Source organism: Triticum urartu, chromosome 3, assembly GCF_003073215.2.
Source record: "Triticum urartu cultivar G1812 chromosome 3, Tu2.1, whole genome shotgun sequence".
In the NCBI taxonomy this organism is placed as follows: domain Eukaryota; kingdom Viridiplantae; phylum Streptophyta; class Magnoliopsida; order Poales; family Poaceae; genus Triticum; species Triticum urartu.
The window spans coordinates 154,128,331-154,142,147 of record NC_053024.1 but is presented as its reverse complement, the minus strand read 5'-3'; the positions used below and the strand labels follow the sequence as shown (position 1 = coordinate 154,142,147).

The window sequence follows — 13,817 nt, the reverse complement described above, 5'->3', positions numbered from 1 at the left end:
GAAAAAAACGTGCTCCCTATTTCGGTTTTTTCGCCCGATTTTTTTCGTCCGTTTTTTTTCGTGAAAAAAAAATTCGTCAAAACCTATCAACATGAGATCTAGCTTTGAAGATCTCGACGCGAGGAATCCAATAGTGAAAACGGTTCGAGATTTGAACGCACGGTTTAAAAGATAAAACGTTTTGAATAAACGGATCTACGGAAAAAGGGAGAACTTCAGGTTGCGACAAGTGGCATGCTGCATGTGTGCCACTTGTCGCGACCTGAAAAAGTGGAGTGTTTTTTGCAATAAGTACTCCTTAATTAGTGATTTCGATGTATCACTCATTATAAGTGGTTGCCTGAAAAAAAACTCATTACAAGTGGTACAATATTGATCGCCCAAGCAGCCCTTCTCATGGGCCAACCCATCAGCGTGGCTATCCGGCGGTACAGTAAACCATCTATAACAGAGCTCACGGCTGTTTTGGGACCTTCGCCTAATTTTGGGAAGGTTGTGACCATTTTCTTATCTTTTCTTTGTTTCTCTACTTGTCCTTCTCTTTCTATAATCTATTCTCTCTGTAAACTAATATAAATACAGAGGGAGTATTTTTCTTTTTCCATTTTTAATTTCCATGTTATATTTTTTTTTCCTTCTCATTTTCCTTCTTCATTTCCCTTTCTCCTTTTTCCATTTGTTTTATAAAATTCATGAATATTTTTAAAATTCTCTGAAAATAACTAAATTCATGAACAGTTTTAAATCCGTGAATAATTTTTGAATTCCCAAATATTTTTTAATTTGTGTATAATTTAATATTTGGGATTTTTTAAAATTCATGACCTTTTCCCAAATTGATGAACATTTCATGGTTTTGCAAACAATAGCGGGAAAAAACATATCCTTATGCGCAGACCATAAGCCCAAGAAAGATAACTTGCGCAAAAGCAAGAAATTTGCATCATCTTAGCCCATGTCGTACTTCTGTGGAAAACTAAAGCATGGTTGAATGAACTTCATAGCTTCCCGTACTCAAAGATGACATGAATGAGTTGATAGTGTTAGAAAATAGATATAAACATTTTGTCCAAAATAGGTACTACCCTTCAAGAATAGGTTAATTGTATACAAAAAGAGGAAAATATTCAAAACTCGTTTAAAAGGACAGATGATTGCAACTGAGATACTCTCGGTGCCTCTAGAAGCACAATCTTTAATTAGGCAACCCAGAGAAGCAAAAACCGCGCCTAGGGTACTCAGGGTAGGTTAATGATAGTAGTACTTATATAAGGTAGATTAATGATAGAAGTACTAATGCACAAACATTATTCGGTGAACAAATAAGGAAAAGTGAACAAATAGCAAACATATACATATTTGGATTACTAAGTGTTGACAAACCGCAAAGTATAAAATAAATAACCTAGGTATAACCTAGGTATACAACATTCCTTTCTCTACAGATTGCAACCTAGCTACCATTTGTTGTTATTGCAGAAATAAGAAAGTATCGAAATGATAAATGGATAAACCTGCGATGATCGTATTCAAGGCACAAACTAATAAAATTGGGAAAAACTTAGCGGAACACATGCTAGTATGCTACAGGATTGTGGCCTCAGAACAAGATGATACTAAAAAGCTTAGGGTCCTCTTTTGCTTTTCTAGTTTTATCCTTTTTCAACCATGTGTCAGAGACATACATATTCAAGCAAAGAACCTTTTTTATTCAGGGAGTAAGCTGTTCGTGCCATCAAACTGATGTATTACCTATACTTGAGGGTGCCTAAAATCAGGCTGAGCATGGTCCATGGCTTCTGAACTTGTTTTATATTCCTCCTCCTAATGGTTGATGGTTGTTGGTATCATAACCTCCTTTTTCTTCCTTGCCTTCCATGGTGATTGGCCTTCTGTGGCACAACCATGGAACAAACATTCAACTTTCAGTGCAAGCAATACAGAATTTTATCAAATCCAAGTTTAGTTCCATCAACCACAACTTTTGATCCAATAAAATTTAATTCCATCAACCATAATTTTTAGTCCAACAAAACTGATATTTAAATACCTAACAAACAAACAAACTCTCCACTTGATTAATCACGGAATTGTACTAAAATCCTCGGAGGAAAACACACAAAATCAAATATGGGAAGCCAAGATGGTACCTTCCACTTGCAGCTCCAGGCAGAGGGAAGGGACGCATCGGTGCCACGCCGGTGACGACCCTCCAACCGTAGCTGCATTCTGCAACTACGATATCGGTATAGAGAAAGTGTGTTGCGAACGTGCAAGGTCAAAGTGGATGATCCATGACCTGACTGTCGTGACATCCCCTCTTCTTGTGGATGGTTGCGGCCAAGTGGATGATGAACGGTGGATGCGAGGGGTGCGCTCAGATCCCGGACGAGCTGCAATATGGCGAACAAAATTAGTCACACGCGCGCACACACACAAAGAGATGAGGGTAACGAATTCACCTCGCAGTGGCTTATCTAACCCAAGGCGGCGGGGTCATCTTTCCTTCACTGCTCGTGACGAACCGAGTTGGGCACGGGATTGAGGTGGCGGCCTCATCGGGGGATAAACGGCGTGGGAGGAGGCTGAGGCCCTCTAGGAGGCTGAGGCCCTCTAGGATAAGTGGCCGGGAAGGGGAGCGAATGAGCATGGGTGGATGCATGGATGGGGCGGCGGCTAGGGTTCTACCACTAGGGTTGTACGGGAGGTGCTGCATTTTACGTATATGCTTATATGTGAAATGAGATGAAATGACAAAAATGCCCTGGTAGGGGATGGGATATTACAATTTATTGCAATTGGAATTTTATCAGACGCTTGAGATTTATCAGGTAAATATCGAACGACTCATGGTGATTCTGCCTGAAATCGGATGGTCAGGATCGGTAGGCCGAACAGAGCTAACAGTCCATATACTCTAATTACTGTGAGGGCCTAGTTTTACTCAGCTATCATACTATGGGATTATTGAGGAATATAAGCCTCTCTTTTAGGGTATCTACAACATGAACCCCTAAAATGAACTATCTATTTATCTGCGGACACGTCCATGGATAGTGATACAGGAGCCGACCATCCAACCCTAGAGATCAAAAATTGGGACACATTTCAAAAGTAATTTGTATAAATAGGGAAAATTTCATGTGAACCAGGCAATTGTTATTTACAGCGGACCAATTCATTAAACTTCCAACATATCTTTACTAAATGTAAGTAGAAGAAACTTTTTTTAACGTAGTCTACATCTTCGCTGGGCGTGGCGGCATCCATTTTGCACGTCATCTCTTCCCCATGTCTGGCAACCTCAATAGTCATGATCCCTGTGAAGTGAAGCTGTGAGAGGGGAAGAGTAAGACATGGGGCACAACCCACATGGGACACCATATGTGCCCACGTCCCATGTCCTACTCTTCCTTGTCAGAGTCCGCCTTATCGGTGGCGCCAGATGTGGACGGGCCAGCCTTTTAGTCCTTGTGGTGGGGCACAACCACGGGGTGGTGCAGCCAAAGCAGAGCAGGCGACGTCCTCAGTTGCATGCGCCTTCTCTTCATCTAGATCCGCTTCGATCTCCGTGAACAAGGCGTCTCTCTCCGCCCGCAGGACACACAGCCGCCATCGCTCGCGGCAGATGTGGCAGGCGCTGTGCATGGACACGTACAGCGCCTGTTGGTCATCTAGGAAGCTCGGATCACCCGCGACCATGGCTGCAAAGGCATCGTCTTTCATCTGGTTTGTGGCGATTTTCCTCTCTGCGGGTCAGTGTTCATCGAGGAACCGGAGGTGTAGCATTGGTCCTCTTACGCCTGCCCGAATGGCGACATCAGCGGCGCTGGTTGTTCTTATGCCATGATGGTATTGAAGTGTGCCTGTGCGGAGGGGGCTCCGGCTCATGGTCGGACTCCTCATCCATCATTTGGTCCTCATCGCTGACCTCCGGCAAGCTCGCCCACATCCAGCCTCTGTTTGTCGCACACGATGGGGCTGCCAGCCGGCCACAATGTTGGCCAACTCCTGCTACTTCTTCGTAAAGAGGCTCTCCCACGCCACTCTAGAGCTCATTGACATGGTGGACATGGTGTGGTGCTGGTTGTGCTGGGTGAGAAGGTAACATTTAAATGGTGGGTGTCGACCAGGCCAAGCAGCAGGTTGTCTTAATGCAGGCTTTGAAGTGGGACTCTCGGCCCGCGCACCTATTTAATGCCTACACGCGGATGAACGCGAGTCGGTTTGAACATGGTACACAACAGTCCAGTCCCGTCCGGTCACATCTCTCCGGCATTGAACAGACACAAAGACCCAGTGTGCCGCTTCAATGTCAGTTTTGTTGAGAGGTCGCGTCCGCTCTTGGATGACATGCATGCGGCGCTGATCGGATGAATGCACAACAACTACTTCACGTGGAAAGGTTTCTGGTGGGTCCGATGGGTCGGACGTGTCCTTGGCAGCGGTCCAAACGCCAGCAAAACCCCCTGATTTGTGTCTGGTTTGTAGAATCTTCGGCATCCTGACTGGTTCGCGGATCGATGGCTACCACGTTGGATGAAAATTTGTGTTCGAACAGATACTCCGAAACGGCGACCCTCAAACCGCACACATACGTTCGAATTGCGGTATCTATCCAACGTGGTCCTGTATCGGTCCGCCGAGCGGTCTGAATGTGTTTTCTCTCGCAAACCTGAGACAAATGTATGGGAGGCTTTGCAGGCGTCCGAACTACTACCACGCCCGCGTCTAAAAGCCCTAGCCCACCCATACCCCCTACCCTCCCTCCCGCGCTTTCCATCCCACGCGTTGCGCCACTTGTCATGTCGTATTCATGCTGGCCTAGAGCATGCAGCGGTCCGCATTGATGCCCACGATTTGACCGTACAGGACAACGACGTAGATGGACACGACCTCTCACTACCGGCATTGAAGCGCCGCACCGGCTGAGAGAGCACCGGCTGAGAGAGCGCCGAGCGATGTTCTTCTAGATGAACACGCCTCCTTGCTGCATTAAAATGGTCACAGACTTCCTACCTTACTCCATTAAAATGCATGCATATGCTAGCAAACCTACTCCAGCCGCAGGTCCGTTCGTGAGCCGCCTGTCCTTAAACACAACGGCGGTTCGGTTCGGCCGTCCCCTCACTATTTAAACGATGCCAGATGCCGGGATAAATATCGCACCAAACTCCGCTCACATCTCCTACTTGCACACCATTTTCTCCACAACCTCCATGGCTTCGGGCGAGCAAGAATCCAAGTTCTCCAGCATACAAGCTGGTTGAGTGGCCTGTCAAGCCCGCCGGATGCGAGCCAGACAACTCTATGCTATGTCTCCCGATACTTCCTTTTGATGTGATCCGGTAATGGAACAGAAAGTACCCCACACCTATTTCCCCCAAGAGGTGACCTTGGATTATCAAAACCGCGAGAGGAAGATTCCCTTTAATCTATGGTCTCTAGCAAGCTTTTGTCAAAGAAATAATTCCAGATTTTGACCGGATCAATCAAGCTAATTGTTATTAAACACTTATAATAAAAAGAGGTACGGGTATGAAATCTCAATGCTTACAACCATGTATTTGTGTTGGGACCAAATGCTTACTTTGTGCGCTGGAAGTCACCCATCAAGATGTGTTTTTTATGAACCGAAGTGGGAGATGTGTCCAAATAACATCTTGATCGGCACGCATTCTGAATTAGTTGTCCAACCTAAGGCCCTATCCATCGCGCGGGGTTGCCCTGATAATTAAGATTATAATAATCAGACAAAAGCTTTGGGAGTTTAATGACTACACATCATGAATCCCAGGAATTGTATCTGTGTTACCATACTAAACCCTTCGCTCACTGGTGTTTAGAATAACACTTCACGTTCACCCTGCCCTTAGCCTCTCCGTGGCTCGATCTCCATGATCCTGGGTGCCTGCAGGGATGAAGATCTCCAACAAGATATGAGACATCTATGGAAAAAAATTATTTCACACATATGGGAAGTTAAGTCAAAGCCCTTCCATTGATCCCCACAATGAATAGAGAGGGTTGCAAGCTCTATGCCTCAACCCATACCTTACCAAACAACTCACACTTCGAGATCGGATCGCATGAAGAACACATCTTGAAGATCGATTAATTGATAACATGTCTTACAATGGATGTCTTGTGCGATGCATGATTACAATTATGAACTAGAGGGAGATGGATTATGGTGGTGATGGTGGCTATGGAGATGGAAATGGTGGAGGCTAGGATTGATGAGAGAGGATGAAGATAGGGTCTCCTTTATAATATTTGTTCAGGTTGACGAGGAGCCTCGGAATCCACGCCAAACGACCGCTCATGCGAGTGCTCGCGGTCGTATGGAACGTCGTCTTTTGTGTTGTTTCCTTTGGTGTGCCTCCTGGTTTTTTTCTATCTCCTTTTCCACTCCTTTTCATGTTCACACGTGATTTCTTCCCTTTTAGCCCATTTCATGTGGAAACACATCAAAGAGAGGATTTGTGGAATCCTTTGCATTCATTAGTCATTAATAGCAATATCAGAGCGAATATCTCGGTTTTAATGAAACATCGCAGTTTAAACAAAGGGTGAATGAGCGTAAAAATATCACTCATCACCTCCATCAACGGGCCAGGCAGCTACAGGCCAGCTCGCGGAGGCAGAAGCTCCAAGCCATCATGTCGTTCAACAACTCGCCGCTCCGAGCCAACTCGCAGAGTAGTGGCGCGTTGCTCCAGGCCGGCACGTGGTGGATCACGGTGGCGTAGGCATCATGGTTGTCGAGGACGATGTCGTATCACACCGCTCCTCCCGTGTCTGTGACCGCGCCATCCGCCGTCAACGCGTCTGTGACTGCGTGCTGCTGGCGGAGGTTGGCAACACGGCATCCAGCACATCCGCACCCACCGAGGTCACCAAGGAGAAGTAGAACATGGGAGGCCGTCGGCGCTTGGGTCCGATGAAGGCCACCGCTGAGGCGACGCCGACGTACACAGCCAGTGTTTTGCCCGGTTCAGAGCAGACCATCGTCGACCCCACCTTGGCTTCACGGATGCGGAGCCCCCAATCCCCTCCACCTAATGCACCACCTTTTCCACTCTGATGAGCGGCGCAGCCAGGCATAGGGAAGATACGGGAAATAATATACTTCTGGGGCTCACGGCAGTACGACGAGCGGGCTGCCGGACATGGGAAAGACAAAAAGATCCGCCGCGGTCGGCCGTAGACTAGTGTAGTGTATTCGTGTCGTGGGAATGGAGCTCCGCACGACAGGACGTGCACATAGTTTTAGCTATTTTAATTAAAATATGTTCAAAATGTACTGAATTTCGTTCAGTTTATATGAAATTTATTTTTCTTTTGCATTAATTTCATTCGGTTTGTTGAAAAAGTGTTTGAAATATATGCACACAACGTTGAATGATGGCCTCCCGCATTCATATCCATGGACTAATCCCGTGTCCACGGGCAGATGCGGGAGGAAATTTAGGATCGTCAGATGCCCTTATACCGTAAAAAGTGCCACTACTTTGACTTGTGAAGTTGTGCTCCTCTAGTTGGACTGTACTAATGCTCTTTCCACTAGTTAGTAGGAGGACCCCATGGGGTCCGTTAACCTTTCTTTGACCTAACTAAGTCTCCAATGAAAGAAGAGATTAACAACTCGATGTGTATCTTCCCAAACCGCAAGCACTGATTTCGCTTTCAATTGAAATAGATTTAGCGAGAATTGGAGAACGTTCTAGGATAAGGGACTCCTTTTTATACAATGAACAATCTACTCTTGTTGGTTCACTAAGCTGCTACATACACAATTTAGATTTTAGAAAATGTTAACTACTTGTTTGCATGGGCGCATGCACAGATTTACGTTCAATAATCCTTGGAGCTTTCAGTTTAACACGTCCTCATTCGTGATTTCTTAGAGCCCAATTCCCATCAATAGGATCACCCAAGTCGTCGATCACACGTCCTAACATGGCCTTTCCCACATAAACATCCACGGTAGATTCAATATGTATCAGAGCGGGTATTAAAATTTGGCAGTAATTAAATATTTATTTGAAGGTACCCAACTCGATGTATACAGTCATATTTATTTTATATTTTTTGATAATTTTTAAATCGTTAAAAGTTTAGCCACCCTTAACTAGCTCTGTGACAAAGCTATGATAGACATAGTTTTACCCAGATATACATATACATATACATATATATACTAATTGGAGACACCATTCATGATCTCTTATTAATACACATCATCAAAATTAATTAAACCATTAGATTGAAAAATTTACGATCAGGATATAAGAAAAGCGTCATGTCAAAAAAAAAATAGAACGAGGAAAGCCTTATGTCAAAAATATAATTTTGAACACATTATAATAAGGGAAGTCTCACATCAGAAAAAAAAAGACTCCATCCGTTCACACAAATTAAGAAAGAAATCCTCACGTAAAAAGAAGGAAAGTCTCACGTCAGAAAAAAGGAAAGGCTCCATCTGTTCAAACAAATTAAGAAGGAAAGCTCCAACAAGAGTTTAAATGACATATCCAGTCCACCTCAAGAATTCATTTTTTTGAATATCAATACAGACACAAGCACTCATATACATGCGCATACATTCACCCCTATGAATGCACACACGCACACCCTACCTCTATGAGTATCTTCGAAAGACTGGGCTGATATATCATCTTGAAATTTACGAAGTCACCGTAGGCACCTCATCGTTGACAGAAACGTCTCCTCCCACTGAATGCGCATCGCTGGAAATCCTGAAACAAATCTAAGAATAAATGCGAGCAGCAGGATTTGAACCCTGGTGGGCTAGGGATACCACAGTCTCTCTAACCTTCCAACCACATATTGGTTCGCCACCCCAAGAATCCATTAGTATTACGATTGGAAGGAAATATTTGATGTCAAAAAAGAAGGAAGGAAGCGTGCAGCTCCCTAAAAGAAAGGAAACATGCAAATTAAAATCAGCTAACAAGTTAAAGATTTTTTAAATGAAAACATAGTGATGAAGCTACAAACGTGCATACGCGTAGCACAGCTAGGTACACATATATGATCACTTGACTCGTGGGTGCAGCGAAGAGTTAGATAGACTATGTGTGTGTCTGCGCATGTGCATTTGTTACACACACACACCACTAGTGCGTATTAACTCGTATAGGATTTTTGTAAGGGTCTCTTTTAGACCTGGCCATGGGCAGCCGGCTCGACCCGGCCCGAAAAAGCCTGACCCGGCCCGGCCCGACGCTGCTCCCGGGCCGGGCTCGGGCCTAGATTTTGAGCCCGGTGGCCTGGCAGGGCCGGACCCGGGCCCGTCATTTTTGCAGTTTTTTGAAGGGGCCCGGCCTGAGGCCCGGCGGGCTTTTGCATGTTCGGGCCGGGCTTGGGCCCAAAAACTAGGCCTGATGGCCCTGCCGGGCCGGGCTCGGGCCCAGGTTTTTTGGCTCGGGCTTGGCTAGGCCCGGCCCGAGGTTTGGCCAGGTATAGTCTCTTTGCATCAAATTGTATAGACCCACACGTACTTCTTTAAAAGAAAAATAAAAAGTGATCCAGTCAAACACTTGGGTTCAAATGAAATCATGTAGGATTGGCATGGACATGGCATTGCAATCTTATGTTTTTTCTATTCTCATGATTTCAGGATTCTACCAAGGGAGATGTTCTAAATTGGCCAACCGGCCAAGCCACGCGCTTGTCGCGAGTCACCACGCGCAGTGGGCCTCTCACCCATCACGCCCTCGTACACTATCTTTTTGTCCCAGAGACGCATTCATGGACACTCGTCGTCTTTCCACCGCTCCTGAACCCATCTCTCTCATCGTCCCATTCCACCTCTCTCGTATCGACTCGTCTCAAGGCACCTCAGCCTCCCCGCCACTCCGCCACCTATCCTTTTCCTACAACAGCACGACGACGAGCAATTCAATTGTTTCTCGCTCGTCTTAGAGGAGGGGGCACGACTGCGGCCAAACATGGGGCGATGTTGTCCAGGGCTCAATCGATGCCTGCAAGGCGCGAAGTCGTCGTGGGTGAGGTTGCGAGCCAAGCATGGGTTAGTGCAACGCACGTCGCCATTGATGTGAACTAGCGTCGAGGGATGTTGGAACCAGCAACAGGTTTCGCTGCTGAAGCTGTGACCGGCAGTGCAGGATATTGCGACTCGCATGAGCCAAAGTTGCGACCCGGTTGCCCAGATGCTAGAACCAGTGGTACGGGAGGTTGCGACCGACAAGAGCTGAAGTTGTGTGACGCCCCTGATTGAATCGTACACTAATCATACACGCAAATGTGTACGATCAAGATCAGGGACTCACGGGAAGATATCACAACACAACTCTAGACACAAATAAAATAATACAAGCTTCATATTACAAGGCAGTGGCCTCGAGGGTTCGAATACAAGCTCGATACACAAGCGTCAGTGGAAGAAACAATATCTGAGTACAGACATAAGTTAAACAAGACTTCCTTAAGAAGGCAAACACAAAATAACAACGATCGAAGAGGCAAGGCCTCCTGCTTGGGACCTCCTAACTACTCCTGGTCATTGGCGGTCTCCAGGTAGTAGTAGGCAGCGGGGGTGGCATCTGGCTCCTGGGATACACCATCTGGTTGCAACAACCAGAAAGAAGAAAGAAGGGGGGAAAGGGGTAGCAAAGCAACCGTGAGTACTCATCCAAAGTACTCGCAAGCATCAGATCTATACTAAGTATGCATTGGTATCACATGAAGGTTTGTATCTGTGGACTAAACTGCAGAATGATAGAATAGAGGGGAAGGCCTAGCCTATTGAAGACTAGCAACTTCAAGCAGCTCCAAGCATCTTGCAGCATGTAGAAGAGTAAAGAATATAATTTTAATTAACAAGCATGTTGTAGCATTAACGCCCTGAGATCCTTTCTCGACTCCCTGCCAGAAAGCAATCTCGGAGCCACATATCCATCACATGTCTCAGGTAACCAGTTCTAGTTGTAATAGATCAGGATACAAGTCTGAACGTCCATTACCGTGGACACGGCTATTAATAGATAATCTTCCCTGCAGGGGTGCACTACATTACCCAACACGCTCATTCACTCCGGCCGGACACACTTTTCTAGGTCAATGCCCGACCTCGAAAGATCAACACGTCGTAGCCCTACCTAGGCTCAGCAGAGAGGTCCCCGCCGGTCTACATCCTAAGCACTCCGGGGTCTAGGGCCATCGCCCGTTGCACTCTGGGTCGTTGTGCGATGAGCCGGGACGAGCACCACCTCATACTGGATGGCATTGGTGAAGGAAATATGCCCTAGAGGCAATAATAAAGTTGTTATTTATATTTCCTTATATCATGATAAATGTTTATTATTCATGCTAGAATTGTATTAACCGGAAACATAGTACATGTGTGAATACATAGACAAAACAGAGTGTCTGTCGTGGAAGTGTCACGGCAGATGTCCTCATGGAAGGACTTAGTTGTGGAGCCATTACGATGAGGTTAGCTTAAAGGGGTTAAACGAGACAAAGGACACGGAGAGTTTATACTGATTAAACTGGCTCTTGGGGACTACAAATGCAAAATTATGCTATTATCAGCATCCGGTTTAGTTTTAAACCGGACTTGGAGGGAGTCTAGGACAGAAGCTTGTATGTTTTTAAAGTCTACAGATTATTCAATCTTATCATAATCAGAAGACTTAGGGGCTGGCAGGATATATAACTTATGTAAGTCGGATGACGTACCTCATACTTCTGGTGCATCTATTTAATCATTTCAATTTCCAAGTCACGGCTGGAGTGTACTTGATTGAGATAACCAGATAATACTTTACTATTACTCAATTGAGCATAGTGGGAGACATCAAACCTCACTTTCTGTCTCTCCATGACCTCTTGTTTGGCAGAATGTCTAGCTAATACAGTTGAATTCCCCGGTTCAGTAAAGCCAGTGCCAGTGATCTAAATGTCATCACCATGAGTCTCTGGCAGGTTAAGTGAGCTTGACGGTTCAGTAGTTGACGGGTCAATGTTGGTTTCATCAACAGACAACTCAGGCATCTCAGTTTGAGTATTGGAAGAAGGATCATATGGTGCAGAGGCTCGCTGATCCGGTTCAACAACTTTAGGATCTTCGGCCATTTTTGTCATCTTCGCCTTCTTGTTGGGTTTTGTTTGGCCGCTGAAAAGAATTTGGACAAGTCAGCATAATGGTGAAGATATAAAGGTACAGAAGAAAGATAATTAATTGTGACCCAGGGGCAGTCTTGAAAGCTGCCAGCTGAGTCTAGGATGAATCGCCAGACGAAGAACGGGAAATCTCCTGCAAAATTTAATCAAAGGAATTGGGTAGTTAACGAAAGAAACCCGCCAGTAAATAAAAAAATTCAGGCCAAAAAGAACCTCATTTTGGCGTTTCCGAGGAGTGTTTGTTAAACCGGAGGATAAATCTTCACCTCCACTGGTCCGGGTCTGGCGGCGGCTCTCGTGTTGCTGTCATTTCAAAAGAAAGTGAGGATCTAAATAAGCCAAGGGGTGTGAAAACCTTAATTTCCAGGTTACTCGCCGAGGTTTCTGCCTTGGTAAAGGTTCTGAGTCAGAGGAAATAATAGTTGCCTCTTCTTCGACTGCTTGGCTGGCTCCCGTGTCATCCTGGCAATAGTCAGTGTCAATAAGGTGGTTGAAAAACAAGCCAAGAGAGTCAAGGGCTACCTCTGACTGAGAGTTATCGTCGAGCTTAAGCAGATCAGAGGCGCTTGATTTCTTACTAGGTCTCTTGCTGGTCTTTTTGGCGGCTTTAGCGGCAGCCCTAGCCTTTTTGGCAGCCTCGTGGTCGTATTTTGCCTTCCAGAAGTCAGATTTAGCCTGCGCAAGAGTAACATATTTGAGTTCATGCAACGTTTGGGTGATGAAGTAAAGTAAGGGAAATCAAGAGACTTACGTCTGGTGGCGGGTTAAGCTTGTAGAAAGGATTCAGACCCACTTTGCTGCAGTCTTCGAATTTGCTATTTACAAGTGTTGTTGTCATCTCAATAATGCCTTCTTCAGTCAGACGCACAAAGCTATGGCGTAATGGATCGTTTGTTACTCCGGTATAAGTACACATCAAGCCAGATCGGCGGCTTAAGGGTATGATCCGCCATGCGACCCAACAGCGGATTAAATCGACTCCGGTTAAACCATTTCCTAGGAAGGCTTGGACTTTTCTGATTGTAGGGACGAGTTTCTTGCATTCAGCGGCGGTAAGTTTCTCAGGGAGTTGATAACTTGAGTCAAGACATTCAGCACGATAACTCGGCAATGGATTTTCATCAGACGGCGAGATATCTTTAAAGTAGAACAATGTTTGATTCCAGTCTTTGGGGTGACTCGGTAGAGCTGCTTGAGGGAAGATGGCGTCTCTTCTGCGTTGAATTGAAATTCCACCACGTTCCAAGTTGGGCCCGTTTGTGAACTCATTTTGCCGGTTCAGATAGAAGTATTCCTTGAAAAGCTCAACACTAGGCTCTTCTTGAAGGTATACTTCACAGAAAACTTGAAAGTTACGGATGTTTGACACGGAGTTGGGTCCAATGTCTTGCGGATGGAGTTTGAAGAAGTGCAGAACATCCCTAAAGAACTTAGAGCTGGGCGGCGAGAAGCCCCGGTTCATATGATCAGTGAATACAATGACTTCACCGTCCTTTGGTTGAGGTCTCTCTTCGCACGGGTCAGGAGCGCGGTAATGCATGACGCTTTTCTCTGGCAAATATCCAACCATGACAAAATCTTTTAAAGTACCCTCAGTGACGATGGAGGGGACCCAGTTACATGTAGTAACTGTCTTTGGCGGC

The 13,817-nt window shown here is 45.6% G+C and overlaps 1 long non-coding RNA gene across 1 annotated transcript; it reads right to left on the bottom strand.

The window, feature by feature from the left end:
- Window positions 1-201: 201 nt before the first annotated feature.
- Window positions 202-2,674, bottom strand: LOC125548202. Its single transcript, XR_007300934.1, has 3 exons — window positions 2,463-2,674; window positions 2,151-2,393; window positions 202-1,892 (listed from the first exon to the last, which is right to left on the bottom strand). It is a non-coding gene; the product is annotated as an uncharacterized LOC125548202 (long non-coding RNA).
- Between the last annotated feature and the right edge of the window lie 11,143 nt (window positions 2,675-13,817).